This window comes from Spermophilus citellus (assembly GCF_964194105.1).
Source record: "Spermophilus citellus genome assembly, chromosome: 4".
Classification (NCBI taxonomy): domain Eukaryota; kingdom Metazoa; phylum Chordata; class Mammalia; order Rodentia; family Sciuridae; genus Spermophilus; species Spermophilus citellus.
The window spans coordinates 230,046,421-230,058,895 of record NC_138185.1 but is presented as its reverse complement, the minus strand read 5'-3'; positions in this window follow the sequence as shown (position 1 = coordinate 230,058,895).

Below are 12,475 nucleotides of genomic sequence, written 5' to 3'. Positions count from 1 at the left end.
GGTCATTATATTCATTGGCATATTCCTGTGCTGTGGCATTTATTACTGCATCAATATGGTTCCAGTACTAATGAGTTCTTGTTTCTCTTATAGACCACCTATCATTCAAATGGCCCTCCAACCTATTACTTCTCAATTGGACTTTTATCATGGACCACTCGATAGACCCGATATTTTTAAGGGGGACTCCAAACTGCTTGCCCCACGCCGTCCCTTTTCAGCCTGAAGAAGCCAGAAAGATTTTCTTCGTCCCCCTTCCTCACAGCAGTAAGGAGTTCCCAAATTAGGGGGGGTTGTATACCAACTTTGGTGACACTAATGTTAATAAGAAGGAAAGGAGGTCTTTGTGTGGTTTTAAAAGAGCAATGTTGCTTCTACGCAGACCATACAGGGGTGGTCCACGAAATTATGGAGAAAGTTACTGAAAGGTTAGCAAAAAGGCAGAAAGAATTTGAAGCACAACAAGGGTGGTTCAATCAGTGGTTTAACAAATCCCCATGGCTGGCTACTTTGCTATCCACCTTAGCGGGTCCTTTAGTTATTTTACTGTTAATTCTGACATTTGGGCCCTGCATACTTAACAGACTAGTACAGTACATGAAAAAAAGGCTTTTTATAATTCAAACTATGGTTCTCACTTAACAATATCAGCTACTCCAACAGCAGACAGGGTCACCCACAAACTTAGTCCAAGAATCTGAACAGGCAGAACAATGGATATAGGATTATATCCATGTAACAGAAAAAGGGGGGAATGAAAGACCCCAGCCCCATAACCTAAGACCTGATTATGAAAAGTAGAAAGTATGTAGTAAACAGGTGAGCTCACCACATGACCTGTTAGAAAGGGCACCCTGCCCACATCACAGGACATGCTTGAGCAAACTGGGATCATAAGCGGGAACAGGGAGGAAACAAAATGTAAACCTATGAGATTGATGAGTTTTTCGGGAACCTATAGTGAAAAACAAGTTTATCATAGTGAAAAACAAGTTTATCATAGTGAAAAACAAGTTTACCCTTTAAGTGACGTGTATGCTGGATTCAAAAACATCTGTTATTATGCTAGGTGGAAAACAACTCCTTTTTCCCTATAAAAGATCTGTACCCCAAAGCCCGGTGTGCCAGTTCACCAAAGCTTCGGCTGAGGTTTTGCTGTGCACCCGCAGGCGCCTGTGTATTAATAAACTTGCCTCTTGCTTTTGCAGCCAGTGTGACGCTAGTTCTTTTGGACGGGGGATTTGAGGGTCCGGGGGTCTTTCAAAATGTCACAGGAAAGCTATTATATTGGTTTTAAATCTATAATAATGATATTAATTATAAATGTCACAGTACAATTATTATATTAGCTTTGAATACTATAGTATGGCTATCATATTCATATCAAAGGTCAAAGTGCAGCTGAACACAAAATTAGTCAGGCAGTCAGTAAAGATAGGTAGATTGAGTCAGATAAGTCAGATCAGAAGCCAATTACAGTTAGTCCAGGATGTTGGAGAGGGATTGAAATGCTAATGCCTTCAGAGCCCTTCCTCCACCCTTATCAAGATAATCTGCCCCTGCTCCAACCTGTTGCTAAGGTAACCTGGCCAGGAATTGTACCTCCCTTGAGGAGGTTGTAAAAGTTGCTAGTTAATTCACCCTGGGCCCCCTTCCTGCCCAAATGCTCCACTTTGGCACCCCATCTGCCTCTCACCTTTTGGCCATCCCACTGAGCATCTCCTGGGCCTAGTCATGTATGCAAGAAGGAAAGAGATAAAGGGAAGACAGCAAAAGAACAAAAGAAGCCTAAGACATATAAAAAGGCTCTTGGTGATAGAGAGGTGGGAGGGAAAGGGAGGTTGAAGGGGAATTGCATGAAGATGGAAGGAGACCCTCATCATTACAGGTGAGGAAAAAGAAAAAAAAAGAAGTGTGTCACATTAGATTGGGTAGAGAGAAGTGATGGGAGGGGAGGGGGGGGAGAAAGGGTAGCAGAATAAAATAGACATTATTATTGCTGTATGTATATATTTGACTGCATACCAATGGGATTCTGCAACCTGTACACTCAGAAAAATGAGAAATTATACCCCATCTGATTCAAATGTATGATATGTCAAGATCATTATATTGTCATGTGTAACTAATTAAAACAAATTAAAAAAAATAACATGAAAAAAAAAAGGCTCTTGGGATTCCAGGATACCAGCTATGGCCCCTTTCTCCCTCCAAGGAGAAGTCTGTTACCCCTTTTTAAATAAATCCTGTTTTATATGCTTGCTTTGGTGTGCTTCTCTAAAGTTATATGTCAACATGTTAAGAAGCAGAACTCGTTACTGGTATTACAGCCATTTGATCAATTTTAGATGTTCTAATATAGATACCATATTAGTATTAAATGCCAAAGGTAAAAATTATACCACTTTTAGTTGCTTGAGTATGAATATCACATTAGTATTAAAGTCAACAGGGCAGTTAATATATTAATTTTAGATAAGATTATAGGAATATCATATTAGTTATTAGCCATAAAGCAGATATTATATTAAAGTGCAATAGTATGGATATAATGTTCATATTAAATGCCACAGGGCATCTATTTATCTGTTTTAGATGCTATAATATGGACAATAAATAAATATGAATATTGACCTGGAAATTATTATATTGGTCATAGAAATATACACAGGTCATAGAAAGAATGGTATATTAATATTAAAAGTCACACTACATCTATTGCATTGGTTTTAGAGGCTATAATATACATATCATATTAGTATTAAACACTACAGGGCAGCTATTATATTAGTTTTAGATGCTATAGTATGTATATCACATTAGTATTCAGGGCCACAGTACAGCTATTACATTAATTTTAGATACGATAGTTTAGATATCTTATAAGTGTTAAGGGCCACAGAGCAGCTATTATGCCAGTTTTAAAAAGATTTAGTATAGATATTACATTTACATTATAGATCATAATGCAGCTATTATATTAGTTTATAATGCCAAAACACAAATATAATATTAATATCAAAGTCCATAGAATAGTTATGAAATTAGTTTCAAATGCTATACTATGGATATTATATTAAAACTAAAGGCCAAAGGGCAGATAAAATATTATTATATGATTCTGTGGTATATATGTTAAAACATCTATTAGTATTAAGGACCAAAGTTTACCCATTATATTAGTTTAAGATGTTATTTTATTAATATTACATTAACTCAATGGCCAGATGTCAGCTATCATATTAGTTTTTATGCTATTCTATGGACATAATATAAATATGAGAGGCCACATGTCAGCTATTACATTAGCTTAGATAGCAAAGTATGAATATTACATCGATGTTACAGAACAAATGGCAGTTATTTTATCAGTTTTAGGTACTAATATGTGAATAGTACACTAGTGTTAAAGGCTACAGGATATATATCATATTAGCTTAGGATGCTATAATATGGATATTAATTAATATAAAAGGTCACAAGGCAGCTATTATATTTATTTTAGATGCTATGTTATGAATATTATAGTACTATAAAGACCACAACTTGGATATTTTATTAGTATTAGATGTGAGATATATATATTAGTTTTAGATAAAATAGTATGGATATTATATTAGTGCTGAAAGCCACAGGGAAGCTATTACTTTAGGATGCTAGAGCATGAATATTTCCATAGTATTAAAGGACATATGCCAGATATTATATTAGTTATAGATGTTATAGTGTGGACATCATTTGGTTTTAGAGACCACAAGGCAGCAGTTATAATAGTCTTAGTGTCTATAGCTTCTATATGATATCAGTTTTTAAGGCCAGAGGGCAGATATTTTATCAATTTTAGGTATTACATTAATGTAAAAGGCCACAAGGCAACTATTGTTTTAGTTTGAGATTCTATAGGATGGATATTATGTTAGTAACAAAAGACATAGGGAAGCTAACTAATGAGTTTTAGAGGACTCGGTAGGGACATCATATTAATATTAAAGGCAACAGAGCAACTATTACATCAGTTTTAGATGCTAAAATATGGATCTCATGTTAGTATTAAAGACCTCAGGATAGCTATATCATTTTTGATGCTATAATATGAAAAATCATGTTAATATTAAAAGATACACCATAGCTATTATATCAACTTTAGATGCTGCTATGGATATTATATGAATATATAAGGCTACAATGCAGCTGTCCTTTTAGTTTTAGATGCTACAGGGTAGATGTTATATTAGTTACAAAAGACATAGGAAAGCTATTAAGCAAGTTTTAGAGGACTGAGTAAGGGATATCCTATTGATATTAAATGCCACAGGGCAGCTATTATAATAGTTTTAGATACTGTAGTATGGACTTACATTAATATAATAATCAAGGCCACAGGACAGATATTATATGATTTTAAGATGGCATAGTATAGGGCTAGGGTTGTGGCTCAGAGGTAGAACAATTTCCTATCATGCATGAGGCACTGGGTTTGATCCTCAACACCACGTAAAAATAAAATAAAAACATTATGTCCAACTATAACTAAAAAATATTTTTTTAAAAAAGATGGCATAGTATAAATGCTATTTTAATATTAAAAAACAAAGGGAAGCTATTATATTAGTATTGAATGCTATAATATGAATATCACATTAGTATTTAAGATCAAATGCGTATTACATTAGTTTAAGATGCTTTAGAGTGGATATTATGTTAGACTAAAGACCATGGGTTACATTTTATGTTAGTTTTAGATTCTAGCATAAATATTGTATTAATGTTAAAAGTCCAGAATATCTATTACATCAGTTTAAGATGCAATAATATGAATACTACATTATTACTAATTACTAGAGGGCAGCTATTATATTAGCTTGAGATGTTAGAGTATGGATATCATTTTACTAAAAAAGCCTACAGGGCAATTATTACATTTTGGATGATATAGCATGGATATTTTACTACTAGTAACAGCTACAAAAGCAACTATTATATTAATATTAGATGCTGCCTTATGAATTTCATAATAGTATTAAATACTCAGGGCAGCTATTATATGAGTTTTAGATGCTATAGTACAAATATTATATCATATTAAAGGCAAAAGCACAGCTATTATATTTATTTCAAATAGTGTATTATGAATATTAGTATCAAAGTCTACATGGTAACTATCTATTAGTTTTAGATGCTATACTTTGTATATTACCTTAGTGGTAAAGTCCAGTAAAGGCAGACATTATGTTAGTTTTATTTACTGCACTATGCATACCATTAGTATTGAAGGCCACAGAGAAGATATTGCATCACTTTCAGATGCTATTATATGGATATAAGTATTAAAGTCCATAAGAAAGCCATCATATTAGTTTTTGGCTCTATATTATGAATATTATATTGATATGAAGGCCAAAGAATAGTTGTTATTTTAGATGCTATCATGTATATATTATTTTAGTATTAAAGGACACAAAGCAGCTATTATATATTCAAAACTAAGAGTACGATATGTTTATTATATTAATATTAAAGAACCCAGACAGCTATTATATTAGGTTTAGATGCTATACTATGGATAGCATATTATATTAAAGGCCATAAGATATCTAGTATACTAGTGTCAGATCATATGTGATTATTACTAAGGGCACAGGACATGTATTAATATAACATCAATATTATATTAATTATTATTATATTAATATTTAAGGTCACAAGGCACCTATTATATTAGTTAGAGATGGTGCCATATAATTATTACATTGATATTAAGAAATGCAGGGCATCTATTTTTAGCTTGAGGAGTGATAGAATAGATATACTATTATAAAAACTATAGGCAGCTAATATATTAGTACAGAATTCTATAGTGTGGTTAGTACATCAATATTAAAGGTCACAGGGCAGCTATTGTATCAGTTTTAGAGTCTATAATATGGATATCACAGTAGTGATATATATGGATATTACTTTAATGTTAAAGGACACAGGGAATATATATTAGATTATTATTATTAAGTTAGATTACATAAGACAGTATATATTCATTGGTATTAAAGGCCACAGGAGAGCTATTCTGTAAGATTGAGAGGCTATAGTATGAATATCATATGACTGTAAAAGTCTACAAGGCGCTATTACTTTAATATCAGATGTTATAGTTTGGATATCATATAAATATACAGGTCACATGGCAACTATTATATAAATTTTAAATTCTATATTATTGATACTATAGTATTTTTTAAAACCACATGGTGGTTATTATATTTTAGATATTATATGTTGGATATCACTAGTATGAAAGATTACAAGATAGTTAATATATTAGTATATGATGCTGTAGCATGGATATCACATCAACATTAAAGGCTGCAGGGTAGCTAGTATATTTATTTAAGTGCTGTATTAGTGATAGTTTATTAATATTAAAGTTCACAAATCAGCCATTATATTAGAATCAGATGCTACAGTATAGTTATCACATTAATAATAATGCCACATAGTAGGTACTATATTTGTTTAATATGCTATAGTATTGATATTACATTGATAATGAAGGCAATAGTGCAGCTATTATATTAGCTTTACACGCAATAGTATGCACATGATATTAGCACAAAAAGCCACAGGGCAGTTATTATACTAGTTTTAGAGGCTGTGCTATGGATATATTTAGAATAGTATAGGCCAAAATACAGTTATTCTATTATCTTTAGAATGCATATTATAGTAGTACTAAAGGCCATAGAAGAGCTCTTCTGTTTTAGATGCTATACTACAGATATTACATTGTTATTAAAGACCACAGGAGAGTCACTTTGTTATATTTATATATTTATATATATATATATATATATATATATATATATATATATATATATATATATATGCCAAAGCATAGCTATTATATTTATTTCAAATAGTGTTTTATGAATATTAGTATCAAAGTCTACATGGTAACTACATGTTTTAGATGCTATAGTATAGATATTACATTGTTATTAAAGACCACAGGAGAGTCATATATAAATAAAAAAATATATAAATATATATATTTATATGGATGTCATTAGATAAGGGGAATTAGTCATATTTTATTATTTTAGATGATATAGTACAAATATCATTTTAGTATTCAATGTCACAGGGCAGCTATTACAATAGTTTTAGACTGTATAATATGGAGATCATATTAGCATTAAAGGTCATAGGGCAGAAATTTTATTAGTTTTAGAAACTATAATATGAACGATATAGTATGGGTATTATATTATTATTAAAGGCCACAGGGTAGCTATTATATTAGTGGTGGACTGTATAGAATAGAGATAATGTTAGTATTAAAGGCCATAGGACAGCCCTTATATTAGTTTTAGAATCTATAATAGGATAATATATTAATTATAATCACCACAGGTGTTATGATTTGGATGTGAGGTGTCTCCCAAAGTTCATGTGTGAGACAATGCAAGAAGGTTCAGAGAAGAAATTATGGGGCTATAAGAGCCTTAACTCAATCAGTAAATTAATCTCCTGATTGGATTAATTGAGTGGTGACTGGAGGCAAGTGGGGTGTGACTGGAGGAGACGGGGCATTTGGGGTAAGCCTTTGACATATATATTTGTATCCAGCAAGTGGAGATCTATCGAGCTAGTGAGCCAGCTAGATATCTCCTTCCTGATCATCATGAGAGCTGCTTCCCTCTACCGCACTCTTTCACCATGATGTCCTGTTTCACCTTGAGCTCCAAGGAATGGAACCCGCAATAGATTGAGACCTCTGAAACCATAAGCCCTCAAATCACCTTCCTTCCTCTATAACTTTGCTGGTTGGGTCTTTTAGTCAGAGCAGTGAAGAATCTGAGTAAAATAAATTAATACCAAGAAGAGGAGTCACTGCTGTGACTAACCTCACCATATGGTTCAGAAGCTTTTGGAGCTTTTTTGAAATTGGTGCAAGAAATTTTGAGATGCTCAACAGTGCAAGCTGAAAATGGTTTAAACTGTTGTAAGCAGAACTTAGTGGCCAATTCTTGTGGGAGCTCAGAAGACCAGAATGCCAATGGGACCAAGAACAGTGAAGACAGGGCTTGAGAGGGCTCAGAGGAGGATACTATTGGTAAGTGGACTAGAGGCCATTAATGTTATGTTCTGGCTGAGAAGTTGTCTGCATTTTGTTTATGTCCTGAGACTTTCTGTGAGGCTGATTTTAAAAGTGATACCCATCTTAACCTGGCAGAAGAAATGTCTAGGCAGCACAGAATTCAGGAAGTGGCATGGGTATTGTTGGTGGCTTTTAGCCAAGTTTATTTTGACATTCAGAAGCAGAAAGCAGAACAAATTTGAAAAACATGAACTTGAAAGATGGGAATAAAACTGGGACCAAGGAAGTTGCAGTTTTTAAAGACTTTACCATTACTAATGAAATGCTAAAGACTTTGCCCAGAGACAATAAAAAAGATGGCTTGAGGGCATCTCAGGAGCTAGCAAGACCACACCCAACTCAGGCACAAGGGAGTAAAAGTGAAAATTCTCTTGGAGACCAATGGGGAATCCTTTTTTTTTTTTTTAAGAGAGAGAGAATTTTAATATTTATTTTTTAGTTTTCGGCCGACACAACATCTTTGTTTGTATGTGGTGCTGAGGATCGAACACAGGCCGCACGCCAGGCGAGCGCGCTACCGCTTGAGCCACATCCTCAGCCCTGGGGAATTCTTCTTGCACAAGGGGGCCTAGAAAGTTTTTTCAACATGTTTCCACCAGACACTCTGAGGCTGTTGCATCCAAGGTTCCTGAAGGCTTTACCACTTATTGCTTTGAATGGCAATAGACATTGGCACCAACCACGTGCTGCTGGTTCTGCAGGAATGCAGGATGCTGGAATTAGAGGGTCATAGAGATTTCCACCAAGATTTCACAGGAAGGCCTGGGAGACCAGGCAAAGTGCAGCACGGTTGGAGTCCATGCAGGCAGCCCCTGAGAGGGCAAAGTGTGGAGGTGTGAGACCCCCAAGATTAAGAAATGCCAGTAATGTGGGACACCATCCTAAGAAAGCTGCAGGAATCAAGCAGAGACAAGCCAACAGAAAGCCACTTGGCTACAAACCACAAGGCCACAGGGGCAGATCTACACAAGCCTTTTGGAGAGAACATCATGATGCTATGAGCTCCAGATGCCAATCACAGAACTACAGAACTCATTTTCCCAGCTGGATTTCAGTCTTTGTTCTTATTCCTTTTTTCTTTCTTTTTTTTTAAAGAGAGAGTGAGAGAGGAGAGAGAGAGAGAGAGAATTTTTAATATTTATTTTTTAGTTCTCGGCGGACACAACATCTTTGTTGGTATGTGGTGCTGAGGATCGAACCCGGGACGCACGCATGCCAGGCGAGCACGCTACCACTTGAGCCACATCCCCAGCCCCTTTATCCCTTCTTTCTATGCCCCTATTTTTCTGAATGGAAATGTTTGCTCTGTACCATTATATATTGGATACTTGTAAATTGCTTTTAATTTTATGGGAGCTCAAAATGCAATATTGCCTTAACTTTGGACTTGAACTTTGAGCAATATTGGAACTGTTGAAACTATGGGGACTCTTAGGAATGAATTAAGTATTCATGTATAAAACAATGCAAGAAGTTTCAGAGATTGGGTTGTAAGAGTCTTAACACAATCAGTAAATTAATCACCTGATGGGATTGATTGAGTGGTAACTGAAGGCCGGTGAGGTGTGGCTGGAGAACTTGGGGCATTGGAAACATGTCTTTGGGGATATATTTGTATCTGGCAAGTGGAGATCTCTTTCTCTGTCTCTGATTTATGATCATCATGAGAGCTGCTTTCCTCCACCACACTCTTTGACCATGATGTCCTGCCTCATCCTGAAAGACAAGAAATGGATCCAGCTGTCTGTGGACTGAGAACTCTGAGACTGTGAGCCTCCAAATGAGCCTTTACTCTTCTACAATTGTGCTTTTAGTTACAGCAATGAAAAAATTTGACTAAAACAATAGGGCGCTATTTTGTTAGTCTTGGATATGACATGTAGAAGTCATATTAGTATTAAAGGCCACAGGGCAGCCATTATATAAGTTTATATGTCACAGTTTGAATATTCTATTAATATTAAAGGCTACATGGCAGATATTATGTAAGTTTTAGAGGCCAAAGTATGGATATTATGTTAATATTAAAGGCCACAGGGCAGCTATTATTTTTTTATTCTATACTATGTATATCACATTAGTATTAAAGGCAGCCATTATATTAGTTTATAAGCCACAATATGAATATTATATTAACATTAAAGCCATGTGGCAGCTATTATATTAGTTTTAGAGCAAAAGTATGGGTATTATGTTAATATTAAAGGTCTCAGGTCAATTGTTATATTAGTTTTAGAGATTAAAGAACGGCTTTCATATTGAAGTCCACAGTACAGCTATTATATTAATTTTCGATGCTATACTGTGGATAAAATATTAGTACTAAAGGCCGCAGGGAAGATATAAAATTAGTTTTAGATGTAATACTATGGATATTCCTGTAACATAAAAAGTGACAGAGAAGCTATTGTATAAATTGTAGAAAGTATAGTAAAGACATTATAATAATATTAAAGGCTAGAGGGCATCAAATCTATTAGTAACAGATTCTATACTATGGACATCAGATTAGTCTTTAGCACCACTGCATAGCTATTTTATTAGTTTTATGTGCTACATGTGGAAAATATGTTAGTATTAAGGCAATAAGAGAATATTGGTATTACATGCTTCACTATGGATATCAAATTAATAATAAGGCCACAAATCAGCTACTACATTCATTTTAATTGCTATGTATGGATATTATATTAGAGTTAAAATCCACAGTGCACCTATGATATCAGGTTTTGATAATGTGCTATGGATATAGTAACAAGGCACAAGGCAGTAATACATTAGTTGTATATGCTCTAGTGTGGATATTATATTACTATTAAAGGCCATTGGACAAATATTATGTCAGATTTAGATGATACAGTATACATATTAGTTTTTGATGCTATAATACCTATTTATGATACTAATATCCTATTAGCTTTAAAAGCCACAGTACAGATATTACATTAATTTTAGATACTAATAAAAATGTTACATGAATATTAATATATTAGTATCAGATGCTACACTATGAATAGTACAAATAAAAGAAAAAGTGCAGCTATCATTTAGTTTTAGATATTCTAGCAGGATATCAAAGTAATATTAAAGGACACGGGATTAACTATTATATTAGCTTTAGATACTATGTAATAAATATTATATTAGTATTACTTGCCACAGGTCAAGTATTATATTCATTTCAGATGCCATGGTATTAATATCAAATTTATGCCAAGGCCTTAGTGCAGCTATTGCATTAGTTGTAGATGCTATTTTATGGGAATCATATTAGCATGAAAGCAACATTGAAGCAATTACATTGGTTCTGGAGGCCACACTGTGGATATCATATTAATGTTAAAGGCCATAGAAAATGTATTTGGATATTATGTTAATAATAAAGGAAAGAGGTCAGTGATTTAATTAGTTTTAGTTGCTATAGTATATACATCATATTAACATGAAAGTTCACAGGGCAGCTATAATGTCAGTATTAGACACTCTACTAAAGATGCTATATTAATGTTAAAAGCCACAGGGGACTAGTATATCAATTTTAATGCTATTGTATAGATATCATGTTGATATTAAAGATCATAGGGCAGCTATCATATTAGTTTTAGATACTATAGTATAGATATTATATTAAAATTAAAGGTCAAAGGGCACTTGTTACATTAGCTTTAAAATCTATAATACCTATATTATATAAATTGTAAATGTCATAGGAAAACTATGATATTAATTGTGGATACTATGGTATGAATATCATGTTAGTACTAAAGGCCATGAGATAGCCATTATATTAGATTATAGGCCACAGTGTATGTATTATATTAATATTAAAGGCCACATGGCTGCTACTATGTTAGTTTTGTAGGCCAAATAATGCATATTATATTAATATTAAATGCTACAGGGCAGTTGTTATTTTAGTTTTATGGCTAAAGTATGGATATCATATTCATATTAGGGTTAGATGGCAACACGCCATTTTTATATTGGTTTTAGAAGCTGTAATATGGATATAATATTAATATTAAAGACCAAAGAACAGACAATATATTAGCTATAGAAGCTATAATATAGATAACATAATAGTCTTTAAGGCTACAGGGCAGATATTTTATTAGTTCCAGCTGCCACAGTATTGATACTGTATTAGTATTGAAGGCAACTGAACAGCCATTATATTCATGTTAGTGCCACTCTATGGATATCATATTAGTATAAAAGGCCACAGCACAGCACTTACATCAGTTTTATATGCTACAATATGAATATCATGTTAGTATTAAATGCCACAGGGCAGCTATTATATTAAATTTTGATGCTATA